The 10,379-nt window shown below is 45.0% G+C and overlaps 1 long non-coding RNA gene across 1 annotated transcript; it reads left to right on the top strand.

The window, feature by feature from the left end:
* The first annotated feature begins 1,984 nt into the window (after window positions 1-1,984).
* Window positions 1,985-9,059, top strand: LOC310723983. Its single transcript, XR_014532875.1, has 3 exons — window positions 1,985-2,480; window positions 2,662-4,121; window positions 8,904-9,059. It is a non-coding gene; the product is annotated as an uncharacterized lncRNA (long non-coding RNA).
* The last annotated feature ends 1,320 nt before the right edge of the window (window positions 9,060-10,379 follow it).

Raw genomic sequence — 10,379 nt, 5'->3', positions numbered from 1 at the left:
CCTCTCTTCAGGATCACAAAGTACCGGGAGTAAAAACCCTGCCGGCTTTCTGCCTCCGGAACAACTCTGATTGCCCTTTTGCTCAAAAGAGAGTCGATCTCGGGCGTTAGGACGCGAGCCGACTCTCCTTCGGCCACCGAGACCAACACACTGGTGAATCTGGGTGGTTTCATTGTGAATTAAAGCCTGTATCCGCGTGAAATTGTGCTAAACAGCCACGGATGAACAGCGCATGCGCGGCAATTGATGAGGCGCGCAGAAAGGAAACCCCCGCGTACACAACTCTGGTCGCATGATGATGACGTCACAACCGCAGAGCAAGCGCGCCCTCCAGCGGTAAAACTAGGGGGGGTGCACGCTGAATTCTTGGAATTTTTGCACACTATCGCCCTCAGCTGATTGCCCGGATGCGAAAGTGCCACATTTATTGTGTTTTTTATTCTTGAACACATCGCCCTCAGCCCGTGGCTTGGATGCGATGATGAATTCTTTATTGCGCAATCGTCTAAACTGACATGCGAGTGAACAAATGTCGTGAGTGCTTGGTGACACTGAACATTTTCCCTTCTTCCTCGAACCCGAGGAGAAACTAGGGAGGAAGCCTTACGGAACTTAGAACCGGGCTGTGCTCCCTTCTTCTTTTCTTCGTCAGTGGTGAAAGGAGGATAGGAGAACATTCGCGTGTCAGGTCGCACGATTCTTCTTCCACTCCTCGGGGTGGGGCGGACGGTTTCCAGCCGCCACGGCCGCAAATGAATGCTTTCTCCACAGTCCCGAGCCATCCGATCTCGGACGTTGACCAGCTTGCTGTCCGCCGAGAGCCGATCTTGCACTCCTCGCACTCATCGGCCACCTTCTCGCAGCCGCGGCTTCGGCTGCACCCCGTCACACTGGCTGAGGGGACGGGTTCTGAGACAGCTTACGAGGCAAACAGAGGTTGAATGCTTCGTCCTCCTGTTTCCTGAGAGTGCTGGTTTCTCTCATCTTTTCTAGAGCTGGACCGAACAGACCTTTAGCGGGGTCGTAGGCAGCATCCATGACTTCCGCTTTTTGTGTGTCACCCAAGCCTGACAGGTTAAGCCACAACGCTCTCTCACCTGACACAGCCAAGGCCATCATGCGGCCGCAGCCCTGAACTGCGCCTCGTGAAAAGCGCAGGATTAGGTCGTTCACCACACAGATCTCGTCCCAAAGTACCGGGTTAGGTACTCCTGTGTTACCTTCAGCCTGTGAGGTTGCATCACCCGCGCTCTGGGGTCTCGACTGTTGGGCCGGGAAGGTACCACTGTCGTCCTTATCTTCGTCCTCCATATCCAAGTCGAGGAGGTCTGAGTTCGCATCTGCGTCCTCGTCGCACGGTCATTTCTCATCCTCCGTGAGGATGTGAGGCCGTAGACCTCGCGGCGGCGCCGGACAGACACGGGTCCTGTTGGTTAGCCACCGCTACTCTCAGCCGTCTCTCCAAATGTTTGACCGGCATCGACGCACAGTGAGCGCATGCTTGCGGGTCCGCGAGCGACGTTTAAGCGTGCTTCGGGCCCATGCCCGTGATGCACATCGGGTGAGGGGCCCTGCCCAAGATGGTTGCTCCACATGATGATGGACACGGGCGGGATGCAACCTCCCTGATCTTCGACTCATTCCCTTTGGTGGGGGGGATGACCGTCGACATGGCTGAGCACGGAGAATACTAGACTCGTCACAACATGTTAGTCTGCCGATGTTCACAGGGTAGTTAGCCCTCCGAAGGCTTCGCCTTGACGCGCTAAGCCTGTAATAGCTTGACGCTACTACGTCCCTACCGTGTAACTTAATACCCAGCAGGTTGGAATAGGAATAGCTCGCTTCGACGCGGACGCTATTCTGTGACGTCGCTCAGCACGATCCCGTACAACTGATCTCGTGTTCGGTGGCGGAATACAATGACAGCCCGCACGATGAACAGTTAAGCGAAAACAGCTGAGAACTGGATGTGCTGATGTAACGTGTTATGAGTGTAATATAAATGGAATCATTTGCTTTTTCACAAAAATCCTGCATTGCTATATTATTTGTTTACTTTCTTTGGGTATTAAGTGTTTATTTTGCTGTTTTCTGTAAGAGACTTTTATTTTGATATTTACTCTTGGCGTTATGCGGACGGCATTTTCAATTGAGCGCACGTGCCTCGTCAGTTTGCATTGCATATGCTGGAGAGAGGTAGGCGTTTGTGTGAGCTCTTCAATTAATGAGATAATTAAACTCATTAAGTGTAAATTTGATTTGATTTCACTTTGTGAACAGTTCTGAAACTGATATGTTCTGTTGTATATTTTATGTGCAAGTGGATTTATAATGTGGGGATTTATCATGTGGGCCATATGTATTTGGTGTTGATGTGCTTCTGAGTTGTTAGCCAGCTAACAAGTGTTGTACTATACAGGAATACGTTGTCACATGGTGCCCATGAGTGATTTCTCCTTATTGACATTAATCCACAGGTATTTCTTTCTTGATCTCTTTTATTATTTTTCTATCGTCTTTTGTATGAATGTCTAGTGTTTAAATGTTAATGTATTTTGTTCAATTGTTACATATGATGAGTTTGCATTGCATATGCTGGAGAGAGGAATACGTTGTCACAGGGTGCCCATGAGTGATTCTCCTTATTGACATCCACAGAGAGACGAGGAGTGTTGATTGGTGGGTGAAACTGCTAATAAACTTTCGCTGGTGAACTGAATGAAAGCGTCCTGAGCCTTTCTTGAACACAGTGCAGACGAGAGTAGCAGCGGTTAGCAGTAGACCGGCTACATTGGTGCTGTGACCCGGATGAAGATTTGCTTCAGGATCTACGTCAGCTGGGTCACTGAGGGATGCTGAATTAAGGTTCACCTGTACTTTAGTGGAGATCTGTGACAATATAAATGGACATTTGAGCTTCTCGATTTTGGATAGTATTGATTGAAGTATTTTCTCAGATTAGTGATTCTTTTTTTTCCAGAGTTAAAGAAATTTCCAACATAATTATTGCATTTAAAAATTTATTAAGTTATAATTTTTTTGTGTGACTCCGAGCATGGCATTTAGTTTAAAAGGAGACGAATTTGATGTAAATGACACCATGACTGGCTTGGGTTTTGGAAGAGGTAGGCTTTTCGGTGAAGTTCCAGTTACTCCAGTTGTCAGGGAGAGTAGAGTTAAAGGAGCATCTCCTGTATTATGCTCCACACATGTAACCGAACATGGTTCAAATTCAGCAACTGATACTTTGCCTTTAGCTGTCCCAGATATAAATTATCCAAATTGGCAACGTTTGATAGCACACATCGCTAAACAAGTAGGACAGACAATGTTAGGTTCTCAAAAAGAGGCTAGTAATGGGGTAGATGAGAGTAGGGGTGTGCAAACACAAGGGTTGAGTACCAGTAATACATCTTCAGATATACCTTCGCTTAACTTGACTGGAGTGAAGTTGGTCATGCAATCTGATGCCAAAGAGCCCCCAGTTTACCGCGGTGATTCATCAGACAAGCTGGGAGTTCATGAGTGGGAGGAGCTGATGGATACATATTTGCGAAAGAGAGGCATACCATTAAAAGAACATCATCAAGAGATTTTGAGCAGATTGATGGGCAAAGCTAAAGATCTAGTCAAAGTTACCCTTCGTTGTAATTTAGCTTTAAACCCAGTTAAGAACCCAAAGGTTATCATGGATATCCTGAAACAACATTTTATTGATGCCAACTATTCATGCATGCCTTTGGCCGACTTATATGGCACTGTTCCGTTAGCAGGAGAAGATCCTGTCGAGTACTGGGTGCGGCTGAATAAAGCAGTGGATTTGGCAGAGGAAGCTTTAAAGAGACTTGGACGACGGATGGAGGACCCATGTTAAGAAGTGGCTATGATGTTTGTGAAGTACTGCCCCGATTCCACTCTTGCTGCGGTATTCCGTTTTAAATCCCCAGAAAAATGGACCGTGCAGGAGATCCAGGAACAGCTTGACCGGTACCAGACAGATTTAAAAGAGCAGATGTCAACCAAACTGAAACGTCATAATGCTCCCCGACATGCCACTGCTCACATTCAGATGTCCTGCGAGAGTGACGAAGTGGATGTTGGCTCTCCTATAGAGCCAGGTAAGTGTAGCAAAGTCAGTACTGCACAGAGTGATGACAATTGCATGAGAACTTTGATTAGCCTTCTTGACCGTGCTTTGTCTCAAAATGTCTAAATGCCTACTCATCAGCCACAGAGCAAGTTCTGTAGAGTGTGCAGAGCTCACGATCACTCTACTGTGACACTTTGTCGATGAGAGCATCTGTGTTTTGCATGCTTTCAACCTGGGCATAGTAAGAGAGACTGTGCAAACGACAGGTCCAGGCCTGGTCCGGCAGCAATCCATGGTTCACCAACTTTAAACTAGATGGCTCACGCTTGGGAGGGGGATGCGTGAGGGCAAGCAAAGAACCCCTAGAGTGTCAATCTTCCTCATTTCTATGAAAATGCATGCACACAGGCTCCTATTGGGACCAAGGTGATAGCACAAAATGTCCAGGCAGTTGAGGCATTCGAAGAGTTGTTCTATGCACCAGTCAGTGTAAATAACGTGTTTTCATTGAAGGGAATGCTTGATACAGGTTCCATGGCCTGCACTTTTAGTATGGAAGCAGAGAAGAGGCTGTTATATATTAATGTGCTGTCTACACCCACACCGTTTCTGGAGGAAGTCGTCCTAGTAGGATGTGGTGGTAAGGTTACGAGACCAAAATGTATGTACGAAGTTGAATTGAAAATTTATGGAGAAAGCTGCCTAGTACCAGTTCTTGTTGTACCTGGCCAGCGGGATGATCTGATCATTGGCACAAATGTGATCAAATTCCTTGCAAATCGCATGAAAGGCAGCGGTGACTACTGGAGACTTGTTTCTAATCATACAGTGGAGCCAATGGCAAAATGTGAGCATTTCCTGGATGTCATGGCCAACACATGTCTCTGGAAAGGTTCAGAGCCACCAAACAAAGTGGGAACCATTAAGCTACAGCAATGTGTCACCTTACTAGCAAGGCAGGAGCACCTTGTCTGGGAAAGATTGCCCAAAAATGTCCCAATGTCACCAGGGAGCACAGTTGTAGTTGAACCAACGACTTCAAGGTCTGTGTCTCGAGACATCATGGTTGGACGAGTTGTCACGCCATTATGGGGTGATCACTGGGTTCCTGTAAAAGTCACCAACATCTCTGACAAGCCAGTTACTCTAAGGAGAAATCGCAAATTAGCGGATGTTTTCCCATGTGTTGCAGTAGAGGATTTCGAACTTCTCCAAGGGCTGAGTCGTGCTGAAATGGTTATAGAGGAGAGTCAGAATGTACCTAATTCATCAGTTGACTTTAAACAGAGGATGGAAGCTGTTGGCCTCTCCGATCTTAACATCCAGTCTTTGAGCTCCATCAGCCATGAGACAAAAGAGAAGCTAGTGCAGTTACTAGAGAGATACAATGATGTGTTTTCCAAGCACTCATTGGACTGTGGAGAAGTAAAAGGGTTCGGTCACCGCATTCGGCTGATGGATGAGCGTCCTTTCAGACTTCCTTATCGACGAGTGCCACCTGCACATTACCAAAAGCTGCGTCAAGTTTTGTCCAAGATGGAAGAACAGGGGATAATTAGGAAGTCTGTAAGTGAGTATGCTTCCCCGTTAGTCCTAGTGTGGAAGAAGGATGGCAGTCTTAGAGTATGCACAGACTTCAGAGGGTTAAATGCAAGAACGATAAAGGATGCACACCCACTTCCTCATCAGTCTGACTGTTTAGCTGCTCTAGGCGGGAACACATTCTTCAGCACCATGGACCTGACGTCAGGATTTTATAACATCACCATGGCTGAAGAGGACAAAAAATATACAGCGTTCACAACTCCAGTAGGCCTACACGAATATAATAGGATGCCACAAGGTCTATGTAATAGCCCCGCCTCCTTTATGAGAATGATGGTCAGCATCTTCGGAGACTTGAACTTCAGCAGTTTGTTGTGCTATCTTGACGACTTTTTGGTGTTTGCTCCAAGTGAGTCAGAAGCATTAGAGAGGCTGGAGGTCGTGTTTAGTCGTCTGAGGCAGTACAATCTCAAGTTAAGCCATAAGAAATGCCACCTTATGAGATCCTCTGTAAAGTTCCATGGGTCACATCATCGACAGGAATGGAGTTTCTGTAGATCCTGATAAAGTCGAAGTCATCTCGAAGTTGTCCAAGTTCGATCTGATAGAAGGCGACAAATGTACCCCATCGGTGCAGAGGATTAAATCAGTCCTTGGTATGATCTTCTATTACCAGCATTTCATTCCTGGATGTTCTGCCTTGGCAAAGCCACTTTTTGCTCTCACAGCTGTGCAAAGAAGGAAGAGAGGAACCAAGGGAGATGTTAAAGCAGGAACGTACAGGAAGCTTAAGCCCACAGATTGGACTGCGGAATGTGATTACGCATTAAGTAGCTTAAAGGAGAGCCTATTACAAAGTGTGGTTTTAGCCCACCCTGACTTTTCTCGACCTCTAATACTGGCAGTTGACGCTTCACTGGATGGTTTGGGAGCTGTATTATCCCAAGTACCTGCAGGCGAAGAACGAGCTCGCCCAATCGCGTTTGCAAGTCAGACCCTGAGCAAATTGCAGAGGAACTACCCAGTTCACAAGCTCGAGTTTCTGGCACTTAAATGGAGCGTGTTCGAGAAATTTAGGGTTCCCTCCCTACCATTGCTGTAGATGAAATCCATGAAAGGCAAGAGGCTGATTTAGTAATTTCCAGAGTCATGTTCTTTATGAATGCGAAGCGTCAACCTGCAAGGCGAGAAAGGGCCAATATGAATGCTAAGACTCTGTCTCTTTTCAGACAATGGGACAAATTGAAGATTATGGATGGAATATTGTACAGAGTTATACAAGATCCACACAGTAAACATAAGCGATATCAGCTGGTTTTACCAAATAGCCTTAAGGACCAAGTTCTGAAGGGCGTGCATGACCTAGCAGGTCATCAAGGGCAAGCAAGAACCATCCATCTAGCCCGCCAGCGCTTCTTTTGGCCAGGAATGGGGAATGATATTTGCAATTACATCAAGTGCTGTCAGAGGTGTATCTTGGCCAAGGCCCCCGAACCATCTGCATGGGCCCCGCTTGAAAGTATTAAGACCTCTATGCCTATGCAATTGGTATGTTTGGACTTTCGGACTGCGAAAGGATGGGAAGAAGCGTTCTGTAGATGCGCTTGTTATGACGGACCATTTCACAAAATTGGCTCATGCATTCCCTTGTGCAAATCAATCGGCAAAACAAGTTGCTAGGAAGCCGTGGGACTGTGTGTTCTGTGTATATGGATTTCCGAGTCGCATTCACACAGACCAGGGATCCAACTTCGAAAGCGCCCTTCTGAAGGAGTTGTTAAAGTTATCAGGGGTTGCAAAGTCTCGTACCACCGCGTACCACTCCATGGGAAATGGAGGAGTAGAGAGATTCAATCGGACCTTAGGAAGTATGCTCCGAACTCTGCCCCTGAAAAAAAAGCACAAATGGCCAGAGCAAATACAGACGTTGACCTTTGCCTACAATGCTACGGTCCACGAGACAACAGGTTACGCTCCCTTCCAGCTTATGTTCGGGCGTGTACCAAGACTGCCGGTAGATGTTATGTTCAGACAGGTGCTACGTGATCCCGTAGTTGTTGATCATGGTACTTACCTGAAATCATTGATGTCATACCTTCATTAAGGCAGCTGAGATCGCACGACAACATTCCGAAGGAGAGCAGAGAAAACAAGCAAAAGGTTACAACAAGAAGGTCAGAGGGACATGCCTGAATATTGGAGACCGTGTGCTGGTGGCGAATAAAGGAGAAAAAGGAAAGAGGAAGTTAGTGGATAAGTGGGACCCTGTAGTGTACACTGTAGCAGACAGGAACTTGCAGACGCACACTTACAAGCTCAAAGATGAGAAAGGTCATGTGAAGATAGTGCACAGAAACCTGTTGTTGGATATTAGTTTTCTACCTGTTGAGTCATCTGACGAGGAGGGAAGCCCACCACCCTTTGTAAAAGAGTCAGAGAATGAGACAAGTAGCATCAGTGAGTGCTCTTTGGAAGATTTCAATCTAACAGACCCGGAGGAAATAACTTTGAGATGGGTAAATGAAGGCTCTGAAAGCTCTGCTGTCCAAGACTGAAAGCTTCCTGTTGAGGAAGCTTTGGAAACAGATCATTCCAGTTCAGATGGAAAAGAGTTTAATGCCCAGTTGCAAACTGAAGAGAATCTTTCCCATAGTGAAGTGGAATCTAGTTCAACATCTCTTGACGTTAACTTTGACTGTGACACAGGAACATATACACAAGCTCCAACTGACAATCAAATTGACATTGACACCCAAGTTTCAGTTCCTGACACACAGGTTGTTAGAACACGGGCAGGAAGAGTTGTTAAGAAAGTGAACAGATTAATTGAGACAATGGTTTAGAAAGTAGTAAAAAGTCACCTGTAAAAGAGAACTGTGGTATTTATTTCTCTGTTCTTAATAGTGATCTGTTATATATTGATTTAGTAAGATGTGAAGGGACATTTTGATTACAAATATGGACTATTAGGGTCAGGTCGTATAATGGTGTAGAAGGCATCGTAATGTTCCAAGATGATCTTAGGCTTGATCACCCTGAGGTATTTCTTGACCTATTGGTAGGTAACTCACAAGTTGAACTAATGGACATTTCATTGCAGACCTGTACCAGTTGTCTGATTTGGATCCAGTACGGATTTTAGTGAAATCTGGAAGGGGTGAATTGAGTTATGAGTGTAATATAAATGGAATCATTTGCTTTTTCACAAATGTATTTTGTTCAATTGTTGCATATGATGAGTTTGCATTGCATATGCTGGAGAGAGGAATACGTTGTCACATGGTGCCCATGAGTGATTTCTCCTTATTGACATTATTCCACAGAGAGACGAGGAGTGTTGATTGGTGGGTAAAACTGCTAATAAACCTTCGCTGGTGAACTGAATGAAAGTGTCCTGAGCCTTTCTTGAACACAGCGCAGACGGGAGTAGTAGTGGTTAGCAGTAGACCAGCTACACTGAGAGAGCTTAGTGTAGTCCCTCACGGGAAGAAAGCGCGAATGATGTTAGAAGGGGTCGACCTGAGGGATAAAGGTGGGGCGGAACCTGTCTGTCAAGGCAGACGTGGTGTCATAAGAGATTCCGTAGTTGGTCACCCCCAAAGCGATTCCCATAGTGAAACACCGAGCGAAGTTAGAAAAAGAACAGGAAACAATTAGCATATTATAACTGCCAGAGGCACACTGACTAGGCCACAACATAGACAGCATTGCACGTTTCAGCAATTTGTACTACAGTAAGTCTTCGGTGGGATTGGATCTGATGGGCTAGACTTGCATTGTGTTATGGGTGACCATAACCTTGTCTCTGGTTCATTGTTTGACCACTGTTTTTAGGAACCAATAACAGCACACCAGGTACTGTGTTGTTGGATTTGCTCCAGTCCAATCCTTTAGCAATCACAAGTTTAACCTTCTTAAAGTTGTTTGTGTCCTTACACTTACCCATTTTTTTATGCTTCTAGCACATAGACTTTGAGGACTAACTGTTCACTAGTCCCTCAATATTTCACACACTTTGATAGGTGCTAATGAAACAGAATAACCAAAGTTATTACTGGTATCTGTCTGTGGATTTAATGTTAATGCAAATTGGTATAATACAGGAGGAAGAGAGAGAAACTGTATAAGGATGGCTGGTAGAGACCATAAATGAATGAATGAGAAATATTATTAAAAATTTTTACATTTTGTAGCCGTTTCTGTAGCATGATCAATGTCTCGTTAAATCCAAATTGTGTTCCTCTTTTATACACATGTACTTGTCTTTGTATTTTTAGGTTTAGCCCTAGCCTGTTTTTGTGTTCATGTATTAACCATTTTTTGTCTTACTTATGCTCTGAATATGGAGTTATGATCACTGAAATTGTCCTTATGAACAACTCTCCGAGTTTATGAACTTACATCCGATCTCAACTAACCACACTTTAATATGAGAGCGTAAAGACATAAGTGGATTCAAATTTTACAAGCTTGTAGAGTGCTAGGTGTTTAAAAGTTAAGTTATAGGTGTCATGTTTAATACAAAATATATTGAAAATATAAAAACGTGTAATTCCCACACACATGCAGCTGCTTTCAGCACTTTCTCAGAATGCCATAGATAGCCAAGGTGTTTGACTGTACACTGAATTTCCTTCAGCAGATGCATTTATCTTTTTTGGACTGCATAAGCAGTTTCTATTTGGCTCACATCATTAGTATATTAGTACCACCTTGTCAGTGTTTATTTCTACAAAAGATT

This window comes from Silurus aristotelis (genome assembly GCF_946808225.1).
Source record: "Silurus aristotelis genome assembly, chromosome: 3".
NCBI lineage: Eukaryota > Metazoa > Chordata > Actinopteri > Siluriformes > Siluridae > Silurus > Silurus aristotelis.
The sequence above is the reverse complement of the archived record's forward strand: the minus strand, read 5'-3'. Positions and strand labels throughout refer to the sequence as shown.